This window comes from Podarcis filfolensis (assembly GCF_964270895.1).
Source record: "Podarcis filfolensis genome assembly, chromosome: 8".
In the NCBI taxonomy this organism is placed as follows: Eukaryota; Metazoa; Chordata; class Lepidosauria; order Squamata; family Lacertidae; genus Podarcis; species Podarcis filfolensis.
This window is the reverse complement of record NC_139611.1, coordinates 41,400,503-41,419,823: the sequence shown is the minus strand read 5'-3', so window position 1 is coordinate 41,419,823 and position 19,321 is coordinate 41,400,503. Positions and strand designations below refer to the sequence as shown.

Below are 19,321 nucleotides of genomic sequence, written 5' to 3'. Positions count from 1 at the left end.
AGCTGTACCCGTCTGTTTCAGGGCAGGGCTGTGTGTGCCACATTATCTGTCCTGCTGCCTTTGGGTATTGGACTGAGATTGAACTACCAGCCCAGTTGGCTTCTGCACATGGAATGATGCAGGTACCACCTTGTCCTTCACCCCAGAGTAGCAAAATATTTTGGGCTAGACCTGCCAGGGTTTCAAGCGGGGTGGTGGTGTCTTTCCCAGCCCTGCCTGAGATGTTGGTAATTGAACCTGAGAACTTCTGTGTTCAAAGTTACTTTGACATAGTCCCTCCTTGAATTTGGGGGAACCCCACCAGCAAGAGCTGGATTAGTGGCAAGGCTACTATAGAGCGGATGATAAGGCTGTCAATGGGTACTTGTCACAATGTCTATGTTGTACATCCATGACTGGTTTTCAGTGGCCACATGGCTGACTATGAACATTCAAAAGCCTGATCAGCCTGCTGGGAAGGGGCTGATTTTGGCATCTCCATGCTAGAAATGCAGTAAGAGACTGTACGGGTCAAAGAGTTACGACGCAAGGCCCCATAACATAGTCTAGCACCAGTCTGCCCCTGTCTCATTTCGGCCATCTTTGGGTTAGGAATATGTTTCCAGGCGATGAGCCATGGACATCGATAGGATTTATTGCTCTTGGCCCATGTGCTGGAGTTCGAGCTCTCACTCTTGTGTTCTTCTCCCCACCTTCACCCAATGCTCCTTTCTGCTCACCTCACTGGAATTTTGCCTCTCCTCTCAGAGTGAGGAAATGGTTAAGCACTCCAGAATTTTGATTAGCAGAGAGTCTTAAAGTCAGTTTAAAAAAAGAAAGCAGAAAAGACAGTCTGAGGGAACTATCAGAAGCATGCTAATGAGGTGAAGTCATCAGCAGACACCAGAGAGGCTTTTTCATGCCTCTTCCTCTGAGGACGAGGGCGACGGTCACACTGTAGGACCTGTGGAAGGATGGCTGCAGGTGGGCTGCCCTGCAGAAGAGCGATGGGCAGAAGCCTGCCATGGGGAGAGATTCCCTGCCTTCTCGGAAACCTGGACTCCGGTGCTTTTTAACCCAGTGATCTCTCTCTCTCTCCAGAATCTGAGTGCTTTCCCCCAGTCCTGAAGGCTGTCGCAGGGAGGGAATAGCACCAGGCAAAAGGGAGAACGTGGGTCTGCAAAACAGAGGGAAGTGGGAGCATTGTTTTGGAAGGAAGAGCTCCTCACCGCTGCTGGGTGGATTGTGGAACGGCCTGGGGTGAGCGCTTGCTGCTCCGAATGTTTTTGTATATTTTTAAAAATAAAAAAGTAAAAATCTGCAAACAGCAAGGCTCCCTATAAGCTGTGCACCTGGAAATCTACCCCTGCTGCAAAAGAAGCCCCGTGGGTTCTGTAAGGCAACACCGGGCGAAGGAGCACCGCTCACTGATGTTATCCGCTAAGCCTGAGCAGGTAGGGGAATTAACTCCCATGCCAGACAGTCAGGGGGGAATCCCCACTCTGTACTTCAGAAGGGAGCGCATCAAGGAAATAGACCAGAAAGGTAATTAAAATCTGGTTTGTATGTTGCAGATTTGGAAATTAGCTTGTGTTACCTCTTGGGAATAAATACCAGGAATTTAACAGGTCCTCGGAAATAAGCATCTGTATCCCGTCTGAGGTTTTGTTTTTTTAAATAGACTTTCCTGTTAATGTGCACTGCATGCATGAAATGGAGAACTGTAAAATCAATTCTCTCTTCCCGTTTTCTCCCCCCTCCCCCCTTCCTTTCTTAAAAAGTGCTGCAGGGTTAATAGTTCAGTTCAGGGGTTAAAAGCCAAAGAAAATGTTTTCATTCAAGTCAAGGGAGCCAATCCCTCAGGGACCTTCTCCTCTGCAAGCTCCGTTGCAATTAATGGGCTAGAGCACAGCAGGGGTGCCATTCATTCCCACAGAGCAGAAGAAGCTATTGATGGGCAGATTGGGCTCGATGGGTGCAGGCCAATTTAGTTGCACTTAGTTCCTACTGAAATCAAGGAGACTTGAGTTGCAGCTAACTTTTGCCTCATGGGTTTCAACGGGGCTTTAAGTTCAGCTGACTGTGTCTGGATCCAGCCCACTGTCTGCGTGCTAAAGCCAGCAGAGCACAGATGCTTTCAAAGAAAACTCTGCAGCACTTTTCAGTTCCTAGATTACCGTACCTCACTAGACATTCCCTTTCTGCAGGCGTGCATTTTCTGCCGCTTAAGCTTGTGAAGCAAAAATGTACCAACAAGAAGCGTGCCATTTAACCCACACCTATGTGTCAATTAAATGGATATGCTTAAGTTCACCAGGCATGTGTAACTGTGGCCTGGACAGCTGCCAAGGATTCCACTTTTCAATTAGCTTGCATTAACCCTTTGGGAAACCCTGAGCATTTTGAATTTATTTATTAGAATTCTTTGTTTTATTATTTTTTGAGGTTCCCATTGCTTGTCGGTGCTTAGGAGAAAAGAAAAACAACCCCTTTTGAAAGCAAGCTAGCATCTCTTCAGGGCAGCAAGTGAATATATTTTAGGAAACAATTTGCAATATTGCTATCCAAAATAACAAATTGTTAAACGCTTACAAAAACAAACAAACTATTTTGCTTTTTATAGATCATATCAAACAGGCTATTTTCTTATAGTTGCCATAAAGCATACAAATAATTTTATTTCCAAACAGTTTGTGATGGTGCATTGGGCAGACAGTGTTTAGATATTAACATTCCTTAAAAAGAACATGTGCTTGTAAGAGTTATGAGCTGATATCTGATTTTTGTATACAGGAAAACTTTTGTTTTTAATAAAAGTGTTACTCAATTGCAGGGTCTAAACACGCTATGGAAACTTTTGTTTGCTTTGAAGAGAGAGAAAATCAGACTCCACCACCTGCAATTGATGAGGCTATATCTGATGTGTTGTTGCTAGTAAAGGCATTTCAAATATAAACTTTTAATAATATAGCATTGCCAGTTACTTAGGAGGGATTTTGGAGGTAGTGACTGGGATTAATATTTTTATATTAAAAAATGGAAGTTACTAGCCATTCCTATGGCAGCAGGATTTGACACACGGTCCAGTGGGGAGACAATGGGAAATATGCACGATATAACCACATTAATGCAACTTCCAAAGAGGTGGACACGCTTGTTGTTTCTACTGCAACAGATTAAGGGTGGTTCCAGGAGACCTGTTTATTGAGCATTTATTCTGGCTTCTTTGCATGGAGATTAAGTGATGTTGACTATTTAATGAGCATTCACTCTCTTTTTTTTGGCGTTGCATTATCGCACATTTCCCGAGGCCTTTTTCTGTCACTTTCCTTATTGCAAAACAAACAACAACAAAAACAGCCACATTTGGGGAAAGTGGGTTTCATTGTGGAAGACTTCCCAATCAACCATAATTCTGCAACCTGAATTTTCCAGTACATAATTGAATCCCAGCCCCAAATAGTGACCGTTTGGAAGTATTATTAAGAGCCTTACAGCACTTCAAGACTACCACATTTATTCCATCATAAGCTTTTGTCCGGGTTCAGTTTCTTTGAACCCAGAAGTTGCCTCTGATCCATGCGCTGGATTGCAATCCATCAGGATGTTTCTTTTCATCCCCACCTAAACTGCACCTTTGGACACCTCCAAATCATTACCGTGCAGTTCCTGTAGGAGTTGCTCTACCTGCTGCCCAACTCCCTCCTGTGTGAGCTGCCCTCATTGCCACATTAGAAAGCTCCCATCCAAAATGCCATTGCTAGCTACCAAACATCAGGCCGAGTTCGATTAATGATGAGAGGGTGGGGTTTTATGCTGCATACAGATCCTAAAAAGTGAAAGTTGCACAAAGGGTTGTATCCAGCTAAGCCCTACTCAGAGCAAACCCACTGAAATGATTAGATTTTAAGTTAGTTGTAGCCATCAACTTCAGTGGGTCTACTCTGACCAGGAGCTAGCATTGGATGTTCCAGACTTTTCATTGTGGTGAGGAAGGTTTGATGGTTTCTGTCCTCAGAGCAAAAGTGAACCGTGCCGGATGACTTTAAGCAAATTTCTGTTAAGGCAGGAGAATGGACTTTTGGGGGGTCTTCTTCATCCAGGCACTCAATAAAAGTAATATTTAGGAATGAGGATTATGGAGGCTTTTGACAAGGAGAGTTTTGGTTATAAGTCTTGCTTATGGCAGAGTTTTAACCTGTGAAATCTGATCCAGGGCGAGCGGCTAAGATTCTGCCAGGGGAAATGCCGCTAGTTCGGAACGTAGCAGGTTTTGCTCAGTAACAACCGCTGTTAATTAATTCACAAGGTCAAAATAGTCACAGGGCCATATCCAACTAACCTCTACACAGAGTAGACCCAGTGAAACTAATGATTAACCATGTCTATTAATTTCAGTGGATCTAACTCTGAATCTCCCATGTAAGATTTGTCCGATCTATTTCAGAGAGTTGACTTGATTCACAAGTCAAAATGCTCTAGCATGCGTGGAGCATCGCACATGGGGCAGTTGCCATATTACCTTTCACAGATCACGTCAAATCTCTCCATGTGCACTGTGGAGATTTCTCGCACTGTGTTGTAGATGAAGAATTTCTTTGCCTAGGAGAAAACTAGACGAGCACTCTGTCTGTGCATCAGAATCTCGCAGGAACGTTCCAAAGCTATTGCGGTTTTCATGGCTGCTGAGTTTGCCATTGTTATTTTGCTCTGTTATTATTATCCTTCTGTAGCCATTTTTATTAACTTAAAGTTTGTTTTTATGGATGTTTGCACCCACTGTGTAGGTTTTATCCTTTTATTTGAAAGCTGGCAGAAAACAAGGTGTTCTTTTTTACAGACCTGTTTAATAATAATTTAATAGTTTTTAAAACAACAGCAACAAATGGATTTTTGTTTGTTTGTTTGTTTTGTAAGGAGCTTTGGGAGCCAGATGGTCCCAAAGCAGGGTATGCCTTTTTAAATGAAATAAAGAAAACCAACCACAAATAAATTCAGATATTTCCCCACTGCAACAGATGTTGAAAGTGAGCACATTGCCACGGTTAAGTTTACATTCTCTGGGGGAAGGCCCTGGTTCTAAAACTGCCTATTTAGGTTTAGCAAGGCCGTCTTCTCCCAGCCTCAGTCTTCTCTTTCTGTAATATGGGGATACTGGCCCAACAGAAGTGGCAAGTTTGAAGATTACTGCGATGGTGTGCGTGAAATGTGTTGAGAACTCTGAAACCTTCTATATAAATGCTAGTTTATGTATTTAAGAAATGTTTTAGGCTGCAGGGCATAACAGTGATAAAACAGCAGTGTGTAAAACTGCAATTAAAACAGATGTGGTTCAATCGAGACAGCAATAAAATAAAATAAACAAAGCAGATAAAACAGTGTTAACACCCACTCCCATTACATGCTGGAATGCATAGGCAAATAAAAATGTCCTTCCTGGAATAAAACCACAGTTGCGCCAAGGAAGCCTCCCTGAAGAGGGCATTCCATAGGGCAAGAGATGCTATTGCTGAAAAGCATCTCTTTCCAGACATTGCCTACTTAATTTCAGGTAGATGGGGGACCCAAGAGGGCCCCTTCAGATAATGAATGCAGAGTCCCTCCCAAATGTTCATGTTTCCCCCACCACCACGCCCAGCGAAATGTGGCCTGGCTATCTTTATAGAGGCATGCATAGGGATGGGCGAATCTGTCAATTTCAGTTTCTCTCAGTTGCTTTAAGTTCAGTTCTTTACATCTCCACATATGTTTGTGCATTTGTTTTTTTTTTGGGGGGGGGGGTGATGTCCTTCGTGTAGAAAGTTCTGAGCTAAGATGGATCATTGGGTCTGTGTTGGTGTAAAACAACTTCCTAGGTTCTTCCTACCTTGGTCTGATTTCATACTACAGCCTAGAATACGCTATGAGCAAAATGGGACTGAATTCTGAATAAACACTCATAGGTTTGCACCATTAGAAATTGGCCGTCTAGATATGCAAGGAATAGGAAATGCTTTTCAGTTCAAGGGTCACATTCCCTTCTGGGGGCCACATGCAGTGTCAGGTGGGGCCTGGGGTAATGGTGGCTGGAACAATAAGGGCACAATTTTACCTTTGTACAGCAAGCAGGTTTCTACACACACACTTCTCTATCCCCCATCCAGGCAAGCAGCAGTACAGTGGTACCTCGGGTTACAGATGCTTCAGGTTACAGACTCCACTAACCCAGAAATAGTACCTCAGGTTAAGAACTTTGCTTCAGGATGAGAACAGAAATTGTGCTCTGGCAGCGCAGTGGCAGCGGGACGCCCCATTAGCTAAAGTGGTGCTTCAGGTTAAGAACAGTTTCAGGTTAAGAACGGACCTCTGGAATGAATTAAGTTCTTAACCCGAGGTACCACTGTACTATCAGATGTCAGGGACCTATTTCTGCCAGGCAAAAGCACACAAGGACAGTGCAGAGCAGGGCTGGTGAGGGGTGTGGCTGAAGAAAGTCTCAAGGGCCAAATAAAGAGGCTTGGCAGGCCATATTTTGCTGCATGGCCTGAAATTCCCCACCACAATATACAGTACAGTGGTACCTCGGGTTAAGTACTTAATTCGTTCTGGAGGTCTGTTCTTAACCTGAAACTGTTCTTAACCTGAAGCACCACTTTAGCTAATGGGGCCTCCCACTGCCGCCGTGTGATTTCTGTTCTCATCCTGAAGCAAAGTTCTTAACCCGAGGTAATATTTCTGGGTTAGCGGAGTCAGTAACCTGAAGCGTATGTAACCTGAAGCGTATGTAACCCGAGGTACCACTGTAATTACTCCAAATATTTTACCTCTGGAAGCACCTTATGTTTACCATGCTTAGAACCAGCCGTACTTTCTTCCACTGCTTTGCTCTCATGCAGATAAATAGCCTCTCTATCTGCACAAGGGATTCCATCGAAATGGGATCTTTTACTGTGCATATTCTGACGTGGTCAAATGGTCTTCTGGAGGTTTTTACACCATCCCGACATGACGGGTGAATCTGTCTTCCTTGCTTGGGTCAGCCTCTGGCTTGGGGTGGCCTGTGAGTTGAGCTAGAAACAAAGACCATTTCAGGCGCTCCATGGTGGGCCACCCTGCCTGCCTCTTCTAGGCACTCACTATATGTGCCCCATAACTCATCTCTCCTTCATTGACAGCATTCACTCCTCTTAGCTTTCCCACACACCCCCACACACCAAGGGCCGTCCACCCCCGCAGCTTCTATTTCAGTCTTTTGTTGCATCTTGGTGCCAATGAAACCCAAGGCTCCTTTGGCTGGGTCCTTCATACTGCTGTTCAACTTGGCCTGTGCACCCGCGCTTGGATCCTGCCAGCCAAAAGCACGCTGGCAGAAACCTTCTGACGCCTTCTGGCAGGGCCTGACCTGTTAGACAAAGCGATTGCAAGAGAAGCCGCTGCAATGGCAGGCCAGGAAGAAACTCTGTCCCTGGCAGAGCTGTGCCAAACCTTCCTTGGCATTGCTCAGTTTTGGCAATTTGGGGGTGGGGAAAAATTGTCTGAATTTGTGGGGGGGGGGGCCTTCTTGGAAAATCTCAGGGCATTTGGAAGTTATCTCAGTGTAAAATGAGGTGGCCAAGAGTTCCACTCCCACCTCTTTTGACAGTTTTAAAGAGCACAGCCAGATCTGCTTGTAGCGGGTGATAGGCAACGGTGTTTGGGGTCCAGAGTAATTGGAGGAGGGGTGTCAAAATATTTCTATTTCTGAAGCAGGGTCCCTGTCTCTAGCATCCTAGAGCTGCCCAATCAGCATGCCCAGGGGAGCATTTAGCCAAACTGTGTTTCAGAGCTAAGCATTTAGTAACACAGAAAACACAGGGTGCTTCATTTCCAAGAAAAGGGTGCACAAGTTCTGTTACATACCATGGAACTCCATGGCAAACACAATTAATCCACTCCAGAAGAAGAATCCAAATCATTTGCCCACATACGTGCACAGAAAATATGAGCTCTAACTGAAAGGCAACACATGGAGATCTGCATTAATCATTGCAACGTATCACTAATTATTATTACTGTATAATTAGAAGATTATTGTATCATATTAGAAGGTGTGTGGCTGTGAGGGGTTATGGCTGTGATGATCATGATGGGGCTCTGCACTTCTGAATTTTCAACTACACTTCTGGTGATGCGTCTGTAGCATCATTCGTTTCCTGATGACTGGGCTTCAATGATGCCTGGGAACACAATTCTAGTGGAGTCTTGGGTTACCTTACAATCAAACAGAGTTATTTGTTATTAAAGTCCCTTTTGTCAGATGCATGAAGTGTCAGAGGGCTGTGAAACCGTAAACATGACTGACCATCTTATGTGATGTGCCCACCCTGCTTTTTTCACTTCTTCAAAGGAGTGCAAAAATCCTGTTGGCTCTCATTTGCTGTTCTTATGCAGCCCATGGGCCATGGGGCTGAATGTTGTGAGCACAAACCACAAGTCTGCACACTGCCATGCTGTGGATTGCAAAATGTCTGCGGCTGCTTACAGCAAATCATTACATTTGGATTTAATTTGCCCTGAGCCTAGCCCAATATGAGTGTGTGAGAGAGATCAGAGCAGTCCAATCCTGTCTATCAGCAGATGGTTGGTCAGAGCGCAACTATCTCCCGGCTTCATTTTTGCAACTGAATCATTGTGCTTGTGAAACAGCCACTGCATTTCTTGAAAGTTTTCTTTCCAAAAAACCCACTTTTCCCAAAATCTCTCACTTCTCCCTGCAGCACAGATAGATGACTGAGACCTTTCTAAAGGACGAATATCTTGGAACCGGTTGTTTTAATCAGCCCAGGAGGGACAGCAAATAGGTTAACATTCCAGGGGGAAGAATAGACTGCTCTTAAAAAACAACAACCAAACAAAGCACTGTGAAGATTGCAAAGGTCTAGAGGTGCTACTGGAGGTAGATAGCTAAATAGCTAAGAGCTTATTTTTCCTTTACAGAGCAATAAATTTCTGGAGAGCAACACCGCCACCTGTTAGGCACAACAGAATGTGCAGCTCTGAAAAGCAGCTCAGTCAGTGAGGCGAGGGATGGAGAGGCAAGGTGCCTCTGCAGATCAGCGTAATCCAGTGGAGGGCAAGCTAGGTTGTATCCTGAAAGCTTTGGGTTCAAGTCCTCCTCCTACTCACTTGGATCCATGCTAAATATGCATGCTAATGATAGAAAGAGTAGAGACTGAAGGATCAAAAAAGTGACATCGCTATGAATGCTTGGTGTCAGGAGGCAAGTGGAGGATGGATGGCAGCTAACAGATTGGAGTTGAATTCTGACAAGACAGAAGTCCTTTTTGCGTGGGACAGGGGTTGGGCAGGTGTCGAGGATTCCTTGGTTCTGAATGGGGTAACTGTGCCCCTGAAGGACCAGGTGTGCAGCCCAGGAGACATTCTGGGCTCACAGCTGTCCATGGAGACACAGGTCAGTTCTGTGTCCAGGGCAGCTATTTACCAGCTTCATCTGGTACGCAAGATGAGACCCTACCTGCCTGCAGACTGTCTCACCAGACTGGTGCATGCTCTGGTTATCTCCCGCTTGGACTACTGCAATGTGCTCTATGTGGGGCTACCTTTGAAAGTGACTCAGAAACTACAACTAATCCAGAATGCAGCAGCTAGATGGGTGACCGGGAATCACTGCCAGAACCATATAACACCAGTTCTAAAGGATTATCATTGGCTCCCAGTGCATTTCCGAACACAATTCAAAGTGTTGATGCAAACCTTTAAAGCTCTATACGGCCTCAGCCCAGTATACCTGAAGGAGCATCTCCACCCCCGTTGCTTAGCTCAGACACTGAGGTCCTCCTCAAAGTGTCTTCTGCTGGTTGCCTCACTGCGAGAAGCAAGGTTACAGGGAACCAGGCAGAGGGCCTTCTCAGTAGTGGCATCCTCCCTGTGGAACATCTTCCATTCAGATGTCAAGGAGATAAAGAACTATACAGTGGTACCTCGGGTTACAGATGCTTCAGGTTACAGACGCTTCAGGTTACAGACTTCGCTAACCCAGAAATAGTACCTCGGGTTAAGAACTTTGCTTCAGGATAAGAACAGAAACCACTTGGCGGCAGTGGGAGGCCCCATTAGCTAAAGTGGTACCTCAGCTTAAGAACAGTTTCAGGTTAAGAACGGACCTCCGGAACTAATTAAGTTCTTAACCCGAGGTACCACTGTAATTGAAAGAGGCAGTTGCTCTGCAGAGATCAAGGAAGAAAAGATCAGAGGAGGAGGAGGCCTCTCTTGAGCTAATGTGGCCTTTGGGTGTTTGAAGAAAAGACAGGTTTATGGGGTGAGTTTAGCGCTCCGTTCCGTTCCTCCTGTGGTGGTGTATTTCGGTAGCACTGTCTTTCTTTTTTATGTTTTTATTACCGACTCCAGAGATGTGCACTACACACACCCCATATTGAGTTTCTCCTCGGCAGCTGCTTGGCCACTGTGAGAGCAGAATGCTGGGCTAGACAAGCCCTCTTGGGCCCAATTCATCAGCCAGACTCTTATGCTCTTATGGGCTTCCCTTCATTAATGACCCTTAATTCTGTGCACCAGTTTAGGTTGTTATGGCACACTCCTATAGAAGAGATTTTTTTTTTCATTTTCATCCCATGATCAACCATGTCAATTTTTCAACTTTAACTTACACACACACACGTTTCTCAAACCGCATTATCTACATCTCTCTCTGGCAGTTGCTATTTAGCTGTTATATGCTAACAAAATGCATCATTTACTAAACATTCCAATTATGAAGCTGTATGTTAATTCCTCTTTTTTCTTTGCAATGGCAATTCATTTTATTTGAATATGAATTATTGTCTCTGTTATATGTTACGATAGGCATCAAACAGTAATGATGGGGTCTTTTGTGAACTCAAATAACATTTTGATTTGAGGGGAGTGGGGGAGAGAAACTCAACCCAACAATTTAGAACCTCCAAAAGAAGGACTGTGGGAAGATAGTGATCCACCCATGCAAACAATCCATGCCCCCACCCCTGTGCCTCTTTCCAGCTGGAACTTCCAGTTCTGTGAGCACTGAGTTCCTGGTTTATTTATAATCGGTATACACATACATACACATATACATATGCACTTGTGCTTTGGGCCCAAAGCTACAATTTTTAGAGTAGCAAAAAAAATTACAGGGTTCCGTTTAGTTTGCTCGTCTCTTTTCAGACAGCTGTAACTTCAAAGCAAAAATTGGTTTAACTCTTAGGTTCTGAAGAGCCTTGTCATTATGAAACATATATTTGGGGTCAAGGTTGACCTGGGATATGACTCTGTGGCATTAGTGCTACATACTTGAGCCCTGGCAACATTGCTAAAGAGAGAAGGAAATCATCTTGACCCCTTGTTCCTTTTGCTAGTCCAGATTTAGGGAAGGGTTAGGGAATGTGGTGCCCTCCAAATAGGGAGGGGCCGTAGCTCCATGGTCGAGCATCTGCTTTGCATGCAGAAGGTCCTGCGTTCAATCCCCAGGTAGGGCTGGGAGAGACCCTTTGTCTGAAACCCTGGAAAACCACTGCCAGTCAGTGTAGATTATACTGAGCAAGATGGACTCTTGGTCTGAGTTGGTATAAGGCAGCTTTGAATGTTCCTATGTTGTTGGACTACAGCCCCCATCTGCCACAGCCAGCATGGCCAATAGTCTGCTCCAACCACCACCTTCAGTGGTGAGTCTTTTGGGGACCAGAAAGAGGACTTATTCAGTGGCAGTAGTACCCAGGTTTGGAAATCCTCTCCCCAGTGACAGGGAGCTGGCATGTACCACTAATTGTTTGGGAAGGAAATGATGCAGGCTTCCTTTATCTGAGCTTTTAATGGATGGCAGATTATCTCCTTCCAATTTCTCTGCTTTTATTGCTGTTGTGCTTTGTTTATTTTGTCGCTGAATGTTGATCGTTGAATTTTTGTGTTTGTACCACTGGTTGCCTTGGAAAGCAATTGCTGAAAGTCAGTAGAGGGATCTTTCAGACAAATGCATAAATATCCCAGGCTTCTGGGCTTGCCCAAATTCCGGCATCGTGCTATGCAACAGTGACTCTACAATAGTCCTAGCAGTGCCATAAATGTCACTTTGCACACATATAAAGAAACTCCCACACTGTTTTAAACTGCAGGCCACAGGCCCATGCACATGGTCCAAAGATCCTTGGATGTGATGGATTTTAAAGCATTCCTTCACTTGGAAGTGGGAAGGGGTAAATTAAGTTTGTTTGTTTGTTTGCAAGCTGGCAAAGACCAGTCATTAGGGTTGACTTTTCTTTTTCTTTTGAGTCACAGTGATTCTCCTGGCTAGAAAGGAAAAAAAAGAAGGGAGTTATATGATGCTTGACTTTTACTTCTCTCCCCCTCAAGGAAATAGTCACAACAACCTTGAGGCCAGACAGTAAAATTGTGGCTCAGCAAAGTAGCAGGACTAAACATGCCATTCTGACTCAATTGATTAATCTTTTTTTGGGGGGATGGTGTGGGGAAGGACACAGAAATGGGGCTGAGCACAAATGTGCTACAGGAAGATGAGAGGGTTAGAAATTGTAATCGGAAGAGATGGCAAAGGCTGAGGGCAACATCACTGCCCACTTCCCAGGACTTGCTGCTGTACAAGGCAACGCAGCAAACAAACCAAAAGCGAACAATAGCTTAATGGCGAAGTGTACTGCAATCGCCTCGAGGTCCCCAAGCAGGCACTTTGCCATGCTGGCCATAACTGTACAACACCATCTGCTGCTTGCTGATGTTCTCCAGCCAGAGAACCTGCCCTACTCACTACACTTGCTCCCTCACCCAGTTATCCAGCTGGAAATCCAGTCCCTGCTTATGGCTGACTTCATCCTTGATTCGGGGTGAGGCAGCTTGCATACTGGCAATGCCCTTCCCAATGTTGCTTTCTTGCTTCCTCTCAGTTTTATGAACTCCTTCCTCCTGGTTCCTTATGCAGACAATTCACTGGGGTCCCTTGTTATGGTAAAGTCAAACAAACCTCAGCCCCTCACCTTCCCTTTTGCTTTTTACATGTAAGCCTTCTTAGCACAGTTTCCAAACCAGAGTGGCTGGAATTGGAGCCCCCCACCCACCCTGGGGGAGAGGGGAAGCAAACACCCTCAATAAATGCTTGATTGTCTTGGCTGTTATCAAGCCCATGGCAGTTATTTGCTGAGTCTTTGATGGGCGACCCTGATGCAACCCAACACCTGAAGCCACGTTGATATCCATCTGTAATGCATCACTTCAGCGGCATCGAACTCGGCCACATGTGATAGAGCAGCGATGCCAAGGAGTGCCTTCTCCTGTTGCACCAGACAAAGTATTGGCAGGAGGTGCGATGTCAAACGTGACATTCCTGGCATAGCTGTATGCAGTAAACATGTCCTTCTGGGCACCTCGGCCATCGGCGAGCGGCAGGCTGCTGGCCTGCGTGTTATGTCATCCTTCAGATTCCATTGCTGAAATCTCCCCTGTGAAGAAAGTTTGCAACGTTTGGGACTTTGGAGTTTAGAGAAAAAGCAAGTAAGAAGTAGCATTATAGAAGTTTATATAATTATGCATGGCGTGGAGAAGGTGGATAGAGAATGCTTTTCTCCCTCTCTCATAACACTAGAGCTCAGGGACATCCAACGAAGCTGAATGTTGAAAGACTCAGGCCAGATAAAAGGCTTCTTCCTGCAGCGCATAGTTAAACACTGGAACTTGTCCCCCACAGGAGGCAGTGATGGCCACCAACTTGGGTGGCTTTTAAAAAGGGTTAGACAAATACGTGGAGGAGAGGGCTATCAATGGTCACTAGCCATGATGGCTATGCTCTGCCTCCACAATTGGAAGCAACAATGCCAGTTGCTGGTAAGCACATGAGGGGAGAGGGCTCTGCTGCTGAAATCCTGTTTGTAGGCTTCCCAGAGGCGTCTAGCTGGCCACTGTGAGAACAGGATGCTGGACTAAATGGGTCATGGGCCTGATCCAGCATGCTCTTCTTATGTTCTTACGTATTTTTCTGGGTCTTTGTCTCTAAAAATAGGCAATTCTTATACTTCCACCGAGGAGTGACAGGTTTGGGACGGTCCATACCTCTATTTATACATATGAATAGTGTCATTTTTTTGTCCCCAACAATTTAAATTAGTGAGTTGGTTGTTGAAATACAAATATATTGCCTGGAAGGTGGAAGTTTTGTCACATTAAGTTGCCTAAGAGAAGGGGGTTCTCCATGGTTAGCTCCAGGGTGTAGGTATAACTGCGTCTGAACATGGAGGTTTTATTTTGCCAGTGGGGGAAGGGTGAGTAGATTCAGGACTATCTTTAGATCTTCTGAGATGCCCATCAGAACCCTGGGAAATTCAGGAAAGAAAAAAAGAAGTACTTTTTCACACAGCGCATAAACTATGGAATTGGCTCACAGAAGAGGCAGTGATGGCCACCAACTAGGATGGCTTTAAAAGGGGTTAGACAAATTCATGGAAAAGGCTATACAAAGGAGGACCAAGGCTGGGTTGGGTGGGGAATAGAGATCTACATTGGGATATGCTTTCCCTGTGAATCGTGCCACTTGAGGCGGTTACCTCATGAGTGTGTAAGTTTGTTGATTTGTGCAGCTCAGCTGTTGTGGGCACACACTGTACGCTCATTGGCTGTGATATGTGAACCCAGCTACTGAGTCAGACCTTTGGTTCATCTAGCCCAGCACTGTCTGATTGGCAGTTGCTCTCAAGAGCCTTAGACTGGGGGTCTCTTCCAGACCTGCATGGAAACGCCAGGGGTTGAATGTAAAACAGATGCTCTGCCACTGAGCTATAGCCCTTCCTCATCTTCAAACCCTTCATGATCACATCTCCCTAATTCACCAGTCTCTCTGCTCTTATACTGGATAGTTCAAACTTTTAGTCCATCTAACCCAGTATTGTCTACTCTGACTGACAGCAGCTCTCCTGGGTTTCAGAAGGAAGCACTTCCCATCACCTGCTTAACTGGAGATGCTGCCAGAGATTGGACCTGTTGCTCTGCCACTGAGCTCTGTATGGCCTCTCCCGGCTCTGCATGGCTGGGTGTGGGCACCTATGCTTGTTTGTCTCTGGCATCTGATGTGCCAAAGGATTTTCTGTTCCATTTCCTCAAACTGGCACCTTTCAGTTTGTTTAGAGTCTAAACTTTAGACTCTGGCACACTTCCTCTCGGTAAAAATGTGCCTGGCATGTGCCATCTTTCCATCCCACTCCGCAGCATCTTGGTAGACTGTTGTCTCTTTCGCCTCCGCAATGCATTTTGTTACAAATTCAGTCTGAAAAACCTGCCTGCAATTTCCCTCCCACCCCCTGCCTGCCCGTTTACTTGAAAGTGCCAGAGTTTAGCGTCTCCTTGCGCTGCGTCAGGAGGAGAAAGCTGACATTGTTCCGTCCTGAACACCCGCCAGCGTCACTGCGCCCTGAATTCTGGAACTGGTTCAGTCATGCATGTTTGCATATGTTAAAAATATTTAGTCCAGTGCTTAAAAAAATATTATGCCCCAAGATCTGGGCCAGCTAAACATAATGCCATCTATGTGTCTAGCTGAACTGGAAACCGTGCAGCACAAAGCAACACTATCTTCATGCAGGGTTTGACACGGCCATGTATTTAACTATTGAGTGTGAACGAAAGATATTCCCCTTTAGGATTTCTAGCATGCTGACTCCAAAAGGTTTCAAGAATTACCTTCTCGCCTGCCGCCCCCCTGCTCCCCTGTGCTTTATTTAAACAACCTACAAGCCTGTTGTCCTCTGAGAAAAAAGACGGCACGCTTCTCAAGAGGTCAAAGATCGCCCAGAGTTTCTACCCTATTGACCTCCGTCTGCTAAAACTGGTGTTAAATTGGTGCTCTGGAGCAAAGCTTTAAGCGATGAGTGACAGGAACAATTTCAGAGCCCTCTTGCTCTGTTGCGTCCCTCCTGCCACATGCGGTTTGGGTGGTAATGACTTTTCTCCATCCAAGTTTAGCTTCTGCGATTTCTTATGTCATCCTTTGAACAGCCCTCTATAGATTGGGAGATTGCAGCCCAGAATCTTTCCTTCACAGCCTGATAGTGGCATTTGTAATGCAAGGCTATGTGGGTGGGTCCACAGTTCAAGGACTCTTGTGCCGGTGTCTGTGATGTTGTACCTTGTGATTTTGCACCAATGGAGTTAAACTCCAAATATACTAGTTGCCATATGCACTAATTTACAATATCCATCAAAGTTGTTACAGAAGTCACAGAAAACTTAACTCACAGACTTTGTGTACTCGAAGGCAAAGAACCTGAGGAAAACTTTTTGGTGACTTGGTGGGACTTTATATCATATGCATCAGCTAACAATTTGCATGACTCCTTACCTGCATCTAGAAAAGAAATATGGACTTCCTGATGAATTTGTCTGCTTAAATTGGATTAATAGAATTGTACTTACCTATAATGTATGAGCATCTTCTAAATGACTTTGCAGGTTTTGGGGTTGGATTTTCTTTGTTTCATTATTGTTATCTACAGGGAAAAAGTGGTGTAAGATAACGTTTTTGTAAATGCAATAAAAAAGGGTATTTATATATATAGAAAGGTCATTACACAAGTCAGATGTGAATGGAGGAGGAGTGTGACCCACACAAAGTGGGAAGGTGGAGTTCACATTGGCAACTTTAGTCACCATCTCATTCACAGGAAGCAGAACCAAGGAAGCATCCATTGCACTGGCACAAGTTTGTGATCAAAAGCATCGGAATACTGCATTTGTCACCTGGGCTCTTTCTGTGTGTGCTCCCTCCAAAGGAGGTGCAGAGGGTGGCAACACGAGAACAGACCTTCCCAGTAGTGGCTCCCTGTTTGTGGCATGCTGTCCTCAGGGAGGCTCATCTGGCACTGTTACTTTCTGTTTTAAGGCAAAATCATATTTATACACCTAGGCCTTTGGACCTTAACTTTCTGTTTCTTTTTCAGTGGAGTGGGCTGAGTTGAGTTGGATCTGCTCTTTCATACATGTGATTAGTGAGCATTTTAGGTTGTTTCTACATTTGTTTTTCATGCTTGCTTAAGTTGCTGTTAGTTTACATTTTTAAAAGAAAAAAGACCACTAAATAATAGCAGTGGAAATAGTACTTATTAACTCAAAAATATGGGTGCTGATGTGTAACAGGATGCTGCCCTGAGCCACTAGGATGAATGCCACTACAGTGGTACCTTGGTTCCAGAACAAATCGTCTCTCGAACACCGCAAACCCGGAAGTAAGTGTTCCTGTTTGCAAACATTTTGTAAGTCGAACAGACTTCCAGAATGGATTGAGTTTGGGAACCAAGGTACCACTGTACTGAATAAGTATTATTTGTGCTAATCACACCCTATGTCAGGACCTCAATACTTTTACAATAGAATCAACACTCCCCCCCGGGCTCACTGATATTCATCTTTCCAACAACAACAATCCATCCTTCAGATTTTAATTGTTCATTTTGAAGGTGTGATGAATGAATGAAATGGACCAACTAACAGCGGTGGAAGGTTCTGTCAGTTTAAGTTCTCTCCATTTCTTATTTTTCTATTCTTAAGTCCAGTGCTCTCCATTTTGCAGCAATTTGTGTGGTTTTTGTTTTGTTTTTTCAAAATCTGGATAAGGGCAAATTTCAAAGAATGCCTGTGTATCGGTTAGCATAGCAAAGTATGGATTTGATAGAGTTGACTTTAAATGCACACTGAATCAAATTTCCCCTCCATCCCTTCCAACTAATCAGGTAATGTTTTCAGCCTAGCTTTGGGACAGTGGTGATGCTACCGATTTTCCAGGAATCATTTTCCTCTGAAATGCAAAACAGGAAGAAGTCAATTTTGCCTGCACTGCAATGACAACATTGGGTGGCTTACAATTTATTTCTGTACAAGCGTATTGAGAAATAATAATAATAATAATAATAATAATAATAATAATAATAATAATGTGTAAAAATCAGAGAGAGGGAGACACTGAAGGGATCTTTATTCCTTCCTCCACACACCTCATTTCCTGCAGGCATTTTGAGAGCAACTGTAAAAGTCTATCCGGTACACTGTAGCTATTCATGTCTCAGTTGGGGGCCAAAGTGCGTCTGAAGTATATATAGAAAGGAAAAGGGTGAAAAATATGTGTGTGTTGTTTATATATATATATAAAAGGTGCACACGGACAGGCATGGCTAAGAGAATGACTTGTTCACAATGTGACCAAGGGGCATAATGAGTCAGTTGTTTTAACAGCGCAATATACGTAGAGGCTGGCATTGAGAAGCAGAGAGGCTGCTTGCTAAGGAGGCTGTTAAATCAGCTGGACGGAACTGGCAGGAAAGTAACTGTTAAGTTATCCCTTGGAGACAGAATTATAGGAGGGGTGGGGAGGGGGAGGAAGATGGAGAATAGTTTTGCTTTGCCTGTTTAGAAATGGGGGAGCTTTTCCTCTTCATCAAAGGAATATAGAAGCATATTTCACAAAGTTCTTCACCATCAGAATGTCAGATCTTGAGAAATGTTGCAAGCAAATGCTGAATTTTGAAAAAAAAATTGTCTTAAATATAGACATGCTTGCATGGTGATATGAGTGTAGCTTGGCGGCAGAGCATTGAAGTAGGTCCCAAGTACTTTGCATTGAAGTAGGTCCCAAGACTGAGCCATCACCACTGATTGGTACTGCCAGGCACCTGCCAGGGCCCCCAACACTTCAGGGGCCCACCACTGACTCCAGATCCCCCAAGCCCTTATCCTGTTGCTACCTAGGAAACTGCATCGTGCTTAGTCAGACCACTGGTCCATTGAGCTCAGTATTGGCCACACTGACTGGCAGATGTTTCCCCCAATCCTACTTGGAGATGCTGTTGGGGATTGAACCTGAGATCTTCTGCATGCAGTTGCTGCCTATTCACCTCCCACCCAGAGACCAGAGTGAAGAAAGGGAGCATTTCTGTCCCCTTCGCTTTCACTCTCCTGGGTAGTTGTGTGGATTGGGGCCAGACGAAGAGGGAAAGCGTATGGGTTGCAGTGATGGTAGCAAGGAGGAGACTGCACCTGAGGGCAGGAAGCTATCTTAGGGGGTGCAGGACATGGATCGCTCTCTGCCTCTCTGTCCCTGCTGTATGAGACGGCTGCCTCACTTTGTCTCTTGATAGGACCATCCTTACATCCTTACATAAGTCTTGTACGTATATCATAAGGGAACTTTGAATGTTCAGACAGTCACATACAGCTCTGATTTTTCCTCATTCATTCCAATGGAAGGAGGAATGACTCTGCTTGAAATGGACAGGCTGGAGACATCTGTGCAGACTGCTGAAATGGAATTGCTCCCTGAAAGGCTTCTCTGATTCGCCAATTG

The 19,321-nt window shown here is 44.8% G+C and overlaps 1 protein-coding gene across 4 annotated transcripts in view; it reads left to right on the top strand.

The window, feature by feature from the left end:
• The window catches only part of ZNF469 (zinc finger protein 469), a 224,121-nt gene that overhangs the window by 124,889 nt on the left and 79,911 nt on the right, over positions 1 to 19,321 (top strand). The window contains exon 1 of one of the 4 annotated variants that reach the window (XM_083626156.1): positions 901 to 1,433. The exons of 2 other annotated variants lie outside the window; for them this stretch is intronic. The gene's annotated coding sequence lies outside the window, so the exon portion shown is untranslated. Of the gene's footprint in view, positions 1 to 900; positions 1,525 to 19,321 lie in introns of those variants that run through there. One more of the 4 variants, XM_083626155.1, reaches the window with a different exon arrangement.